This window comes from Arvicanthis niloticus, chromosome 3, assembly GCF_011762505.2.
Source record: "Arvicanthis niloticus isolate mArvNil1 chromosome 3, mArvNil1.pat.X, whole genome shotgun sequence".
Taxonomy (NCBI): domain Eukaryota; kingdom Metazoa; phylum Chordata; class Mammalia; order Rodentia; family Muridae; genus Arvicanthis; species Arvicanthis niloticus.
Window position 1 is genome coordinate 32,811,056 of NC_047660.1, and position 12,913 is coordinate 32,823,968.

Consider the following 12,913-nt stretch of genomic DNA (forward strand, 5'->3'; position numbering starts at 1 on the left):
GATGTCATCTTTATTCCTTTACTAATAAATCTAGACTGGCTAAAGACTAAATATATAAAACTTAGAAACAAAATAATACTAAATTATATTTTTTCAAATATGATAGAATATATTTTGTGTCCATGTAAGATAAAATTACCTATATTAATAAAGTATATATATATATATATATATATGGGGAACTGATTAAATCCTGAGTGAATACATACTGATGTGAGCATGGACATGTCAAGTTTCCCAGTGCATAGGATCCATGCCAACAGCAAGGCCTTCCCTAGTTGGAGAGGCTCCTCATTTATATTAGCTGCATCCTGATATTGCTTTCCCACAGAGTCCTTCCTGAGATTAGAAAAACTTTCTCTTCTTTCAGCTGCATACACTATTTACATGTATATATTAATTCCACTTCCCATTTAGCTGTATACATTAAATGCCCCAAGTTTCCAGGCTGCTAGTGCATCTGTATCAGATGTCAAAGACTGCCCAGACCCTGATTATCTCTCTGTGTATGCATTCTTTCTTCAATCACAAAGATGTGCAGGTAATGGTGTGTGTGTCTGTGTGTGTGTGTGTAAATGTACATTCAACATTTGAGACAGTGTTCCAAGGACATCTATGTATATTGCACAAATGTGAGTTGACAGTATTATGCTTAACATACCTGATATATAATAATTTAATTATATACAATATCATATATATACACATATATGTGAATAGTTTAATGCCTACACTGACTTTTTTTTAAACAAAACTAACTTCTTTAATAGAGTCTACAATAAACAGATAAGATGTCACATACTCATTGGCAAAATAGTAACAGGAAATTTGTCAATTAAAAAATTAGTAACATAGAACGGAGAAACCACTGCTTTCACTCACAACATGCTAGACTCAATATTTGCAGTTGCCTGGCCTATGTGAATTTGGTGACACAGAAGCATCAGAGAACATGGCTGTTGGGCTCTGAGAGATGTCTGTCAGTGTTTGCTCTTGCAGGTGTTGTACTCACCATGTGGATGCGATCTGCATTAAAAGATTCTATGTTCTGGAAATACAAAAACGTTAGCTTATTTCAAAACTATAAAATAGTTTTGAAACAAACTTATTTTTATAACATTTAAATATGCATGGAAGCCTAGTAGTTGTGGGCAGCTGGTAGGCTGTCCAGAAAAGGAAAGTTGTACTTATATCAATGGAATTGAAAATGGCATGAAAAATGTGAGTTATGAAATGTTTCAGCTGCCTCAGTGTTATAAACTATATTTTCTTAATACAATGCAAAAATATGATTATTGCATTAAGAGTTTCTTCCCAAGAAATAATTGAAAAAAATTAAGGGAACAGGAGATGTGAGCACATTTTGGTTTTAAAACATTTTTTTAAATGACTCATCTTTTATGTATTTTCCTTAACAATACTTGACTAAAAGTACTGACATTATACATATCTTAGAGAAGCATAATGAAATAGGATTGTAGAAAACTCACAGCATTTCTCTTTCTTCAAAAACTCAACTTATTGTCAAAAATGTGGGTATATCTTTGTAAATGTTGAGAGAGAGAGAGAGAAAGAGAGAGAGAGAGATTGAAGAGTATAGTCATAAAATATAAAATAATCATGGCTATATAGAAAAGAAGGTCTTATAAGAGTTTCTGTCTTCACTTCTTAATAAACTATTAAACATATCAATATAGAATATGGTTATTTTATCTTTCAGATTCTTGAGAACTATTTTAAATAAATTGTTTCTTCATTAGATCCTTCATCGTGTAATGACACTTGAATTATGAAAAGGGGTATAAAAGCATTTCATTTTCTAATTTCAACACTGTTGTCAATTTTTCAGATTTTGCTGGAGTTAAAGTTCAAATATATATATTTGATTGTGAATATATAAAAACTAATGTAAAACATCACAACTTCAAATTTTCTATTTAAACTGTATAGAAGATCACTGAAATGTATAGATTTGGTTCTGGTTAACTTTGATATATAATATTATTTTTATTTGCAATAAATTTCCTGGAACTAGAGTTACAGATGTTTGTTACCTATCATGTGAGGGCTTGGAATAGAAAACTGTTCTCTGGAGATCAGTCAGTGTTCTTAACTATTCAACTATCTCTTCAGCCAGAAAGGGCTTTACAATGAAATTTTAATTTAAGAAGGTCATTAAATAATGATATTCAATATCCATATGTAAAATTGTCTAACCCATATTTAAATACATATGATGAAAGGCATGTCTGAATATTCATCTGAGAATTTAGAATTATAAGTGAAGCTACTACAACCAAGTGTTTTGAAGAAAAAAATAACCTACCTACCAAAGACATTGCCTTTTTAAATGACTTCCTGATAGCTCTGGCTATAATCTAAGGAATGAAAAGTTTTTTAATGCCACTTTGCTTTCATCTGCTTCCTGACAATGTTGGGGTTGAAAGATAATATGATATTTTTGTACCCTGGCAATACTAGACATAGGGAATATTTTTTAAAAAATGAATAATCATTAAATCATTGACCCACTGACAATCTCTTAGAGCTGAAATATAAGAATTTTTCTAGTTGAACATTTAACCAGTTTCTCTGAACATTTTTGCCTGCCTGATATAGATATATTTCCCTTGTTTTCTTCATTGTTGGTTTAACCTTACATATTCCAGCCCAGTGCTTCACCAGAAGGCTACCCTAGCCCTTTCTTCATTCAGGTCTCAGCAAATAACCAAAGCTCAATTTAAACTTGTACCTTGAATAATGTATATAAATTTACATTGTAATTTTTCCACTTTCTTCTGAAAGGGATCTTAGGTGTGCACAAACCAAAACATAAAAGAGATGCTCTCTTACGTGGTTATATTTAGTATATTTTTATATTTTCACAATCAAATATATATTTTTGAATTATACCTCCAGGAAAATGTGAAAAGTCCATGGCAGTGTTGAAATTAGAAACATAAATACTTTTATACCCCTTTTCATGATTCAAGTGTCATTACATGATGAAGAAAGACTAATGAAAAACCTTTTTATTTAAAATAGTTCTCAATATCTGATACTGTTTTCAGTAATTATCTTTACTACTTTCTGTTTTAAAATGGCATGTTACTGTGTTACCTGTATTTGAATCAAGGTTTAATTTTGGTATCAAGCACCAGAATGAAAGAAATAGGAACAGATAATAGAAATATCTTACAAGTAAATCTCATTTAGGGGAAGAACTCAGCAAATGGAGAATTCAGGAAGACAGAGGGAAGAAGAACGGAAAAGATTTGATCTCCATATGTACACCTTTAGCTTGAAAACAAACAGCTGAGCTGTTTGGACAGAATATTTTCTTCATAACTACTTATTCAACTTAATATGGAAAGATTAATTTTTATTTTGTTTCTGTTTTTTCATTTACTTATTCACTTTACACCCCGACTGCAGCCCCCTCCCTTGTCTCACCCCAGTCCCATCCTTACAAATCCCTCTTACTCCCTTAACTCTCTCTCCTCCTCAGAGAAACAAAATGCCCTCACAAGTTGGTTACCACCCTGCCCTGGACCATCCAGTTCCAGCAGGAATAAATGTATCCTCTCTAGCTGAGGCCCAAACCCTCAACCTACCCACAATGCTGTGCTTCGGTTTTTAGGGATGCACATGAAGACCAAGCTGAACATCCTCTACAAATGTGTAGGGATCCTACTTCCAGCCTCTGAATGATCTTCTCCATCAACTTCTCCATTTTAAATAACTCAGAGTACCATGCAACTGCAACCCAATTAATCTTTCTTAAATTCCAAAATTTAGAAAACTAATCTGTATTCATCACCTCTACTACAGTATTTCTCATTTCTATTTAGCCTATTGCAATCTATGGTCTGTTCATCTCACTCTCCACAGTCAAATTGAACAAGTCATATAGTGAGACAGTTAATACTATCTCTCTTTGAATTGCTATTGCAAACTATTTAGCATAGAGGATTTCACATATGTCACTTATGTTAAACTAAAAAATATAGAAAGACTTACTAATCTATGATAAGAAAACTGCTACTGCAATATGTTAGATACTGAATTACCAGGGAGTTTGTCCATTTTTTTCTCAGTTTGATCGACTAGACAGTTTTTTTTGCTGCCAATTATATTTGTCTAATGAATTCCTTGAAATCTTCTTTTTCAGTTTGGATGTGAAATATTCCCAGGAGGCTCAAATACTGAATGATTTGATGCCTATTTGGTCTTTGTCTTAGGATTTTACTGTTGTGACCAAGGCAACTCATAAAAGAACAACATTTAATTGGGGCTGGCTTACAGGTTTAGAGGTTCATTCCATTATCACCAAGGAGGCAACATGGCAGCATCAAGGCAGGCATTGTGCAGGAGGAGCTGATAGTTCCACATCTTCATCTGAAGGCTGCTAGCAGAATACTGCCTTCCAGGGAACACAGATGAGGGTCTTAAAGTCCCCCCCCCAAAATAATACACCTACTTCAACAAGGCCACACCTTCTAATAGTGCCACTCCCTGGGCCAAGCCATCACAGTCATCTTATTTTGAAAGGGTGTCTAAACTTCAGGGCAAGGGAAGTATCTAAAGAAAGGATGTCTCAATGGGCCATGTTGAGGACTGAGTTTTACCTGAAGTTATTTCCTTCAGCCCTTCCTGTTTTCTGTATATTGAGAGGTAAACTCTACCTGTTTCTTCCTCTCTATGTTCTGACAAGGTACAAGGGACAAGTAATTATGAAAAGATCACTCTGAAGCTGAAATCTAAACTAATTATTCTTGTTTTATACATAGTGAATGGTGAGTATAATGGCTACAAACAAACAGAAGTAACAGTGATCTTTCCTTCAAGTGACATTTTATAAAACAATCCCCCTGGTTTCTTAAAATCTAGCTGACTATCTCTAATATAACAAACTTTGTCTTTTTGCTTGCTTGTTTTGCTTTGTAGACCAGGCTGGCCTTGAACTCAGAGATATACTTGCCTCTGCCTTGCAAGTGCTGGGATTAAAGGGATGTGCCACCATGCCTGGCTGAACTTTGTCTTAATAATAACCAAATTTAAATAGTTTCTTCCTCATGTTCTATGAATTTGATTTCTAACAATTTCCTTTAGATAACAATTGGATTTGGACAGTACCAATGTTTTTTCCAAATGTGTTGTGGTATTGAGTAGCCTTAGGAATCTGAGTTGTCATCAAACACTGCAGAGATTGATGCATACATCTTATCACATGGTTTCTTCTGTATGATTAACCTGGTGGATCAGCCTTTCACCCTTATCTATTCAACCTCTCCCAGATGCTCTGCTTTACCTCTTTGCCAAGGCTGGTATTTCCTTTCTCTTTCTCTTATACTCAAATGTACTTCATGGGTAAGAGCTCTTATTGGCTCTTATTCTCAATTTCCACAGAGCTAATTAGATCCTTTCAGAAGTTGACACAAACATTTTGTGTTTCTCACAAGGCGTGATGTTATATCATTTGTTGTCTCTATGTTGCTAGTAAAGAAGACCGAATATTAATAAGTTCACAGCATATTCTGATTCCTGACTTCTTAGATATAAATTTACATAAAGATTTATTCATAGCAAGAAATTTTTGGCTCACAGTGTCAGTTTTTATATAAAACCCACAATATTGTTTCTAAGAACAAACTTGAGAAACATACATATACATATATTCTATGAAATCTTGTTAATGCTTTTATTATATAATATTTAATACAAACAAAAAGTGACATTAAAAATAAATACAGAACAAAGCCAATGACAATTTACTACTCAGTTTAAGTACTGAGTAAAAAATTAACTATTTTTTTTCTTTTATTATGCTACCTCCTTCTGTCTTCTGAGATAAAACAGCTGGTCTTTAGACCTAGGTTGTATATTCCAGTTTCCTTCTTTAAAAGATAAATTTAAAAACAAGATAAAACAAAAACTGTTGAGGGAGGTGAGGGGTTGATCATCATCATATCAGCAATAAGCACCTTTTGACAATCTCTATGACTCCCTGCCCACTCAAAATTGGCATTGTCAAACTTTCTAGTTTGAGCTCACTGAACACATAGAAATCACAACAATGAATTGTAAATTTTAATATCCCTAATCATCAGCAAACTTTATAATGTGTGCTAAACTCCTGTGAGCAAGAGCAAAATAGGTAAGAAGGGTTTCACCTGGCCAATTGCTATTCATCATCGAAAGGAGTCAGGTGCAGAAACCTGAAGGCTGGAACTGAAGCAAAGGCCTTTCAGCCATGTTGCTTGCTGCTTACTAACTTGTGCTGCATGTCTTACTTAACACACACACACACACACACACACACACACAAACACGCACAAACTCATAACTGAGGCATAGTTAGAATCAAATCAAAGCAAAACCAAAATTCAGCAACATAAAAAGCACAGTATGACACCTACAACTCACTGCTCACTGGTGGTGATCCAGCCTCTGAAGGACCTTAGCAGTTCCATTTCCCCTTTTCTGCCATTTGAAATTCATACATCTTCTCTCCTCATCCCAAGCCAATGTTGTCTTCGCTGGCCATCCCATGGTCTAACATCTCCAAAATGCAATTAGGCTGTACCCCTGCCACATGGCACCAAGTTTTAACTTATTTATATGGGATCTTCACCTGTGAGACCTTAACTAATGGGTTTTCCTGTCCTTTCACAGTATCAAGCTTCATCTACTACCCATAAAACCTTTATGATTTCAAAATCACCTGGGAAACTCTAATACATTGCTAAGTTTAGTTGTACAGATTTAGACATCTCTGGACCAAACTTTGTGTGCTAACCTTGAGGGAGCACTTCTCAAAATATTTTGCCCCAATGATGTTTGTTTCATGTTAATATAGGTGAAACTTCAGTTCTGGCTAACAGAACACTACAGATCATCAATACAAAATAGCATACAAACAGCCCTCCTAGAGTATTTAAGGGACTCTCAAAGCTATTCTCTGAAACTTCATGAGCCATGGCTCCACCATCTGCAATGCTCTTATCATTATATTCTAACTTTATTATATTTGAATACTCAATTGTTTTCGAGCCCCAAATCAGAAAATATTTCAACAATCATCCCCAAAACTGTGTGTCACAGCAATATTCCATGTACCTGCTAGTTTTCTGTCTTTGGTAGGATTTCTGTTGCTGTGATAAAATTTGGTGATCAAAAGCAACTTGAAAATGAAAGAATTTACTTGTCTAGCAGATTACATTCTATCATTCAGGGGAGTAAGGGTAGAAATTCAAGGCAGGATCCTAAAGTTATGTACAAATAGAGATCATGGAACAAATAGGTTCCATTCTGGTTTGCTTCCTATAGTTTCTTTAGCCTGTATTCTTACACCATACGGGACTATCTGCACAGTTGTGGTACTACCCAATGTGAGATAAACATGGAGATTTCAATCACCAGTGAATAAAATGCAGCATAAGCTGGACAACAAGCACATCTTACTGAAGCATTTTCTCAATTAAGAGTCCATCTTCCCAAATGATTTCAGTTGTTTCATGTTGTCACAAAACTAAGCAAAATTACGTATCTATTTTTTTGTTGATTACAACAAAATCAATATGTTCTGCTTATTGATTAGTGCTGTTCAATGTGTATTTCTATGACAAGACTATGTTTTTATTAATCACATGATAAGATTTGTTTGGTCAATTAGTTCTGAAGGCAATCAAAAGGAGCATTCTTTGTCTTTTAATTAAGAAGATAAAAGAAAACATATCAATTTCATAAAAATAATGTATTCTACTTTTGTCATCAAAACATACTGAGTAATAGAAGTTGTATACAAAATTTCAACTAGATTCCCCAAAGCTCAGGGGATATAGAAAAGAGAGGATAGACAGATTGGAAGGGACAGAACATGGATACTAGTACTCTGAATGTTGTCTTCTGGACATATACTTATGAACACAATGAAGATGTGTTTCCTTACTGGAGATCAAACAAAAAAGATGAGTTCCTAGCAGGTATAATTGAGCCCAGTGAGTAATGATAGGGGGAGAGGGGAGGGAAAGAAAGACACACAGACAAGCAGTAGAAAGACAAACAGAAATACAGGCCAAGACAGAGAGAGGTAGACACATATAAATACAGAGAGAACATAAAGGTGGGAGGTGACATGTTGTAGGTATCAAGAGAGAGTGAACTTAGGCATAGATATTGCTAAGATACATTGAATACATACATGAAATTGTCAAAGAGTATACAAAAGTATCTGAAAGACTCACACTGATACCTTTTAGGATAGGTAGTGGTAGTGTGTCCCAAAGCAATGAATTTTTAAAGTGTAAAATTGAAAAACAGGATGATATATTTAATGAAGGTTGTAGAAATAAAATGATAGTTACAGGTAGTCAGGTGGCTCTCCTTTGGAGAAATGGATGATGCCAACTTGCTCATGCCCTACTACAGGGTCATACACCCATGTGCATTTGGAAACCACTAACTGTACTAAGAGTTTTTTAAAAAAACAAATAAGAAAAATTGAAAACAGGCTATACTTGGAAGAGAAATGAGATAAGCAGAGGTAAGAAGAATTGAAGAGAGGTCATTGTTCCCAGACATGGTCAATAAACATTGAAGAAATACATGAAACTTGCAAAGAATAAAATATGCCTATGAACAAATAGTAGAAGAGAATCTAAATCAAAGTCTGCCTTGCTGCTATTAGTTCAGGTTATATGCTGTATGCAGAAACAAAAAGTAGTTTTTAATAGGCTTAGAAAAGATTAGAAGTCAATGAGTGGGTAGAGATAAAACTCAGAAGGATATTAATCCTTTACTTCTATCTTTAGCTACTCTGATGCATTAATAGGTGACTGCTAAAAGTAGAAATACTTCAGTTGTACTGTATGTCTCTAACATAATATCTTCCTGATAACTTTTTTATGAAAGGATATAATATGGAAGATCCTAGATAAATATCAAGATAGCAGAACTTACTTGAATCTGCAAATTTCTAATTGAATCATCTCTCATACTTAGGTCTGATGACACATGCTTCTAATACCAGAGGCTGAAGAATAAAGACAGGAGGATTAGACAACAAGGCTATACTTACCTCAAAACCTAGATCCCTCCAAAGAACAGAAACAAAGAAATGAATATTGACAAATCAGTAAGAAAAAAATTTCAGATATTTTGGTCATCTTGATAAGCCCTTACTTAGAAACAGTGATCATGGGAGTGAACACAGGACTTTGTTTATTGCCTTGCTTGTTCTTTGTTTATTTGTAATTATTGTCTTGCTTGTTCCTTGACTACTTACATCAATTGTATTGCCAGTTCCTCAACCTAGAACTGACCTTAATACTTGCATGTGATTAAAATGGTATAAAACCAAAGAGAAAAAAGAAAAAAAAATAATATTGTAAAATGGCCATTATTTTTGAAATTATTAAAATTGTACTATAATCTTTAAAATAACAATATCTGATTATTTAGAACAACAATTCTTAACTGAAACTCTGTGGGTCCCTGTGGCTGGAAAGCAGAGAGGTCTTCCAGGCAGGGAGTTAGGCGCAGTGGTTGTGGCTACAGCAGCTCACTAAAGGCCTTCTCAATGATTCCTCATGGTGCGGTCCCAAAAGACATGTGAAGTCCATGGGTTTAAGAGATTTGTTTTCATGAAGGATGGTAGTTGAGTCTGGATGCGCACTTCAATGAAACTCAGGGCAGACCTGAGTTAAATAGGGAGGGAGAAAGGGAGGAGGGTCTGTTGAAGAATGCTTCATTGGCTCCGCCCTCTGGCCTTCAGGTATCCCATTAGAATATAAATCTCTCTAGGGCCGAGGCCTGTAGTCACGCCCTCTACCTGTGCTCTTTGGGAGGAGCTGCATTGTCCTATATGACTGAATGGTGCAGGTTAATGGAGTTCCACGCCATGTGTTAGGAGCCTGCATTCTGGGAGTGAGGGAGAATAAATTTCCATCCCTTGCAGGGTCTCTGGGGTTACTTTCAGCCAGCACTTCTACCAAAAACCAAAACTCCTTTTACGGCCCTACAAAACTCCTAAATTTGTTAAATCAATACCAGGCACCATATTAATAAATTCCTGTGAAAATCCATTTTAAATTATTTTAGTGTGACTTTTGCTCAATCTCTAAAATTTAAAATGCTGTGATAGAAATATTTATGCATAGTAACAATAACATATTACCTAAAATTGAGGATCTCTCATTAAAATACATCAATGAAATTTACAAACAAATATATAACACATTAATATAAAAGAGTTGACATATATTATCTGTCTATTAGTTGACGAATGGTTTCTGAAAACGTAATTTCCCTGGAGATAACAAGAAAGGCTAAAAATACCAAAACACACTACTGTATCAGATTTCTCTAGATTCTTATAATTTTAATTGGTAATTCTAACTTATAAAATTATACAAGTCAAATTAATTCCAGTACTTCTTGTTAGCACATTTTAATAAACTTTTAATAATAAAAACATTTTAATAAACTGTCAGAGAAAACAGAACTGTGGAATACATTGTGTTTTTGTATTAATGGGTAAATTGAATGAACAAACATGAGTATCTAGAATTTGAATACTGGATACAAATTATAGTGTAGAAAACATTAAATTTGTGTATGGTTTACTTAAAACATTTATGGCTATAATTAATGAAATATTAATTCTTCTTTGAAAACTTTGTGCTTGTTCCTTTAGATGGCTATTAATCTAATAAAATAAGAGATGAAGCATGGCATTAAAATAGGAGAACAAAAAACTTAGGCATGCTTCTTTTTAAACCAATTATAACCTGACACAGTCTGTTCCTGATGCTTGTTAGTAAATACCACATGTATGTGTACATAGCATCATTTCCCTCCTTTAAGTATAAGGAAGATGCATACAGCTGGACCACAGCTGCCATTGTTGACATGAATTCTCCATTGCAAGGCTTCAAATTGAAAACTATAGCCAAAAATATAGAAAAAAGCTTCTCAAAGCAACAATTTTCCCCTTAAAAAAGGAAGAAATTTCAACATTTTTCTCATTTGCAGAAGTCAACAGAAGGATCTGTCATGTTAAAAAGAAATGAATATAGATATCTCATAAGGCATCAATGGTTGCTCATGAAGCTAAAATAAAAATTTTAAAAATGCCTTCAATATCCTTCACTTTAGAATAAAATAATTTCATACTTCTTCTGTGATCTATATTAATATTAACCATATTGTCTCTTAACTCTGGTACAATAATGTGAAATTATTCGTTATTAAATTTGATGAATATGTATCACACATTAATGCCAAAATCTACTAGATAAATTTGAATTGTTGTGATAATTAGAGTAGTTTGGCACATATTATCTAATATGACATAGTGATATGTATCAAGTAATTTAGTATCTATACTGTCAGTGAAACTTAAAAGTTTTCTAACCTAAATATTTAAAAATACTATTACTGCTAGTGATTAACAGTAGAAGATTAACTACACATATGATCTGTATTTAATATTGTCATTTAAACTTGCTATTTTGAACCAATTTTAAAAAGTAATTTGTAAAGATATGTCAATATACAGCTCTCCAGCTCAAGGGGAGGTTGCAAGGCCTGACATTTTTACTGAGGCTATGAAGGATACAAAAAGGAACCTATCATGATTGTCCTCCAGAAGACTCAACTAGAAGCTGAAAGAGTCAGATGCAGATATTTTCACCTAACCAATGGACAGAAGCTGCTGACCCCTGTGGTTGAATTAGGGAAAGGCTAGAAGAAGCTGAGGAGGAGGGCAACCCTATAGGAGGACCAGCAGTCTCAATTAACCTGGACCCTTGAGATCTCTCAAACACTAGACTAAACCAGGCAGCATACACCAGCTGATATGAGGCTCCCAACAATATACAGCAGAGGACTGCCAAGTCTGGGTTCAGTCAGAGATGATGTACCTAACCTTCAATAGAGTAGAGGCCCCAGGGAGTTAATAGGTCTGGTGGTTGGTGGATATCATCGTGGAGACAAGGCTGTGGGGAAGAAGTATGGGATGTGGAACAATCAGAGAGTGGATGGGGGAGGAATAAAATCTGGATTGTAGATAGATAGATAGATAGATAGATAGATAGATAGATAAAAAAAGATACAGCTCTATGTAAAAAGCATCAAAAATTTGAAAGGGAAAATGTGTCTTCTGAATTTTCTGATGTAGCAATAAGCTGCACCATCAATTAGTCAAAGAGACATTATGAAAGACAGTTTCCAATTACAAAATTACTTATATCTCTAAATTAATAATAAATAAGCATATTAAAATAAAACTGAAATATGTTAATTATTGACATTTTATATAAATACATTAATGAACCTTTGATACTGCAAATTATTAAAACTTTTTAGATTCACTTTATTTCAACATGCAGAAAATGTTAAATTTTCCAACCCATGCTATAAATACTTAAGAGTTTATGCTAATATTCACAAATGTGTAAAAAGATATGAATAAGGAAAGCATAGATAAAAATCTATCTAGATAAAATATTGAGATAGGTAAATGTTTATATCCATTTGGCAAATCTATATCAGAAAATATTTATGAAGGTATATAATATAAACAAAAACAAATGAAATATTCTGAAAACTAAGCTAATAAAAACTCTTAGGAATTCAAATTGAGTCAAAAGAAGGTACTAGAACAAATTGAATTGAAGTAAGACACATAAAATATACTGTGAAATAATCATATTTTGGAAGAATCTAAGCAAGAAATGTAGAGAAATTTCAGTTGTAGAAAAATGTGCTGGCAAGGTGCAGAAATAGAAATAACTATACAGAAATAAAAATATAGGAGGAGGGGAAAGGTAAGAATTGAAATGCTTTTATTATGGGCACCATTTACTGAGGTTGGTTGTGCCAAAAACTATGGTAAGAAATTTAGTAATTT